Source organism: Oreochromis niloticus, linkage group LG16 (assembly GCF_001858045.2).
Source record: "Oreochromis niloticus isolate F11D_XX linkage group LG16, O_niloticus_UMD_NMBU, whole genome shotgun sequence".
NCBI classification, from domain to species: domain Eukaryota; kingdom Metazoa; phylum Chordata; class Actinopteri; order Cichliformes; family Cichlidae; genus Oreochromis; species Oreochromis niloticus.
In genome coordinates, this window is record NC_031987.2 from 8,878,469 (window position 1) to 8,881,950 (window position 3,482).

Sequence of the window (3,482 nt, forward strand, 5' to 3'; positions counted from 1 at the left end):
TATGTAAAGCAGTTCACCCATCATGTTGGTCACCCAGTCTGTTGGATTTCAAAGGTGCCACATGCCACATCGTTGCTCGTCTGTCTCTCTTTAGTCTTTGAAATTTTTAGTGTAGTTTGTATTGTAAGCATTTTGAGTATCCAGCTGTTACCAGTGTTAGAGGAATTCTTCTGGTCTATGAAAAAGGTTCAAGCCTCATCCGTTTGTCACATCCCTGCTAGCCACGTCTTGTGTTGACCAATTCAGGTGGTGAAAAGGCTGCTTATCATATGCATGACATTCGTGGAACCTCCGACTTTTCATTTCAGCACCGGTGCTCACAGGTTGGTGCAGAACATGCACCTTGCTCCAGATAAGAGTCTTTTGGGCATATGTGAGCTACCTATGGCTGAATAAGTGGGCCAGATTTGGCTTATCTGACGTCTCCCATATATAAGGACCTGTGACTGAAAAAACCAACACACTTTGGTACACACACACACATACAACAGGATAGCAGAGGAGTAAGGTAGAGAACTTGAGATGGAAGTAGAAATGGTGAGTCAGCACAGCAAGGACAGAGGGACTATTACAATTTTGAAAGGATCACTGAAAAGTAACAGTCAGTTCATTAATTTGCACATCATCTTTACAGTCTTCATTCTTCAATCTGAAAATATGTTTATAATTTTGATGTGTGATTTACAGTTTTTCCTTCAGTTTATTGTAAAAATTTGCAGCAAATGACAGATCCATAGAGAAAGTTCTTGAGATCTTATGAAGGCTAAAACAGATCCTGAAAGAGTTTGAATAGTGGACTAAAATTCATCAGATGTTGTAAGAATTTACCTCAGCTCACATTTTCACATTGGTTTGTGTTGGTTAGATCTGTCAGTAGTATGCTTGCTAACACGTTAGTTATGCAACGCTGGTAATTTAGCTTGTTTTTGTCACTTGTTTGTGAATGGAGCTTTAGCTAGCCCTAAGGAGTCAATATTAAGTCCACCTTGTACCAAAAATAACAGATGGAGTACAGATCCCTGTTCTTTTTGTTATTTTGTCTTCGGTACTCGTGCTGCTCAACAGGTACACAGCACAGTCAGAAAATATCTATTCTTTCCACACAGTGATATTTTCCTCTGCCTTCCAGGTTCTAATGGACCTTACGGGTCTGCTAATGTACTGTAGATGCTTCCTGTGCGTGTTTTAGAAAGCCGACTCAGTGGGGCTGGCATACGTCAGTGCACATCCTCAATTCACATTCGGGCTCTTAAGTCTTTTCAAAGGGCTTTCATAACATCCATGTTTACAAAAGTGGAGGGCCTACAATGACGATCAACGAGAGGGAAGCGGGAGAGAAACGGGAGGATGAGCGGAAAAACAGGAGGCGGATCAACAAGATGAAGCTTTGCCATTTCCAAACCGTCTGTTCCTCTCGCATCCAGCCATTAACAGCGTTAGCATCTCCTTGTCAGCTTTCTGGCTAATTAGATCCAATGGGGTGTGTGTGTGCGTGTTTGTGCGTGTGAGAGAGAGAGAGGCAAATCGATAGATGTGTGTTTTGCATGTGCGTTAACGCTGTTGCCATGGGAACAGTGTTCCTGTATTACCCCACTAACAGAACACCAGCAACTTGCCACTTTTCATACGCCCACATTCGAATGTGCGACTCAGTGCAGCTTCTGGTGCTAGCTTTTGGTCAGGCTGGATTTACTTAACAAGAGCTGCAACTCTCCAGGTGTAGAGTTATTAAAACGACAGAGCAGATGTGTGGAGAGGACACATGTTGAGTGGTTTCATAATCAGAGGATACAGCAGTGCAACTTCATCTGTTTGAGGTGGGGATAAAGTTTGCTGTGAACAACTAGCTCCCAAACGGTGTGGCGTGAGGTGAGTTTGGATGGGCCAGGCAATTACGCTGTTAATACCATGCATTAAAGCACAAAATGCAAAAGAATGACTGTTTAAAGCCAATTACTTACATTAATTAATAGTGTCAACCCTTCAAAAGTGAACTAAAGCTATAAAGTGAAGAAACAACAGCCTTGACTTCATTCAATTTATTATGAATCTAGTCATGATATCAATTTAGGGATTAATGTCTGCTTGATTGGAGAGGTACCAATGACCATGGATGATCCCTCATCATCCAGACAGAAGTGTCTTCTCTCTCTGTGACAGGAAGCTGAAAGTGAGCAGATGATGGATTTAGTAAATGTTTGTCTGTCAACACAACCAAAGTGATGTTATCACACTGAGCAGAGGAATGTGGACTTCAGCCTCCAAGAAAGATGGCCTAACCCTCTTGATGTTAGCCTAACATAGCAAACTAATCTAATATAGTGTGTCTGCAGCGGGTACAAAGTTTTGAACATTTCAGCAATATTTAACACACAATTTGATTGCCAAAGTATGAAATTAATGCTTTTATGTGTGTGCTCTTACACACACTCTACAGCCAATTCTGTCAAGACTGACTGAACGGTCTCACGCGCAGACTCGGGAAGGCAGTTAACAGTCTTTAATGAATGCAACACACCAGGTGAACTATGTACAAGGTGAGGGAACAGACGGGGCACCAGGAGTCCTCGACGGGTGTGGGGGGGAAAGAGAAAATGCACTCCACACTCGCTCCACAATCCACGCTCCACACACTCCAGTCCTCGCTCTTGCTCCACACTTCAGACAATAGGGTTTACTCCAAACACGTGAACGGACGGCAGTCCAGAAACACAGGGGCAAGTCCAAGAAACTCTATTTACAAAGAATAGGTAAGAATTACCATCAGGAAATCACAAAGAAGACAAGAGATCAAAACTAGCTGGGATTTTACTAACGACAGTCGGTAGCGGTCCAGCAGAGATGCTGAGCAGCCATGTAAGTAGCAGCCAGAGAACTGCCAGGTAATGAGCTTCAGGTGTGTGATTGCAGACAGGTGCGTGGGCCAAGGGCGGGGAGCCCGAGATGAGCTCCGCCCAGGCAGTGGAGAAGACGGAGGGACAGAGAGGGAAGGAGAGAGAGAACAGGAGCAAAATCAAAACAAAAACACATGTAGCCACACTGAGCCAGCCGGGTAGACACAGGGACCCTGACAAAATGCGTTCATCCTCGTCAATAACTGTGATCATTTTTAGTGTTTTCTGTCTTTTAGACTAGTTGACTAGTCCCATTTGAACCAGTAAATTAGGTCCAGGAACATTTCTAGGAACACGTGTACTGCTAGCACTGGTCCCAAGCAAAAAAAAGTTTGACAAAAACTTATCTCTACCGATACAGACGTAAATTTCACACCATATTTCTCTTTTTCTAAAACGAGTGTCAAGGAAATCAAAGTGTATTGCTAACATGGTGCTAGCTGTAGAAGACTGGAAACCTGTCTTCTAAAGTGCCCTGATTTGGTACGAGAGGCTAGGAGACCGTTTATGCTGATGGAAATTAGATGTATGTTTGTAAAGAAAAGACTGTCAGATAAAGACATCTATCATGACACACAAAGCAACCAA

General features: G+C 43.1%; 1 long non-coding RNA gene across 1 annotated transcript; it reads right to left on the minus strand.

The window, feature by feature from the left end:
• Window positions 1-2,028: 2,028 nt before the first annotated feature.
• On the minus strand, window positions 2,029-3,262 carry LOC106098737 (uncharacterized). Its single transcript, XR_001225019.3, has 3 exons — window positions 2,817-3,262; window positions 2,519-2,733; window positions 2,029-2,164 (listed from the first exon to the last, which is right to left on the minus strand). It is a non-coding gene; the product is annotated as an uncharacterized LOC106098737 (long non-coding RNA).
• Between the last annotated feature and the right edge of the window lie 220 nt (window positions 3,263-3,482).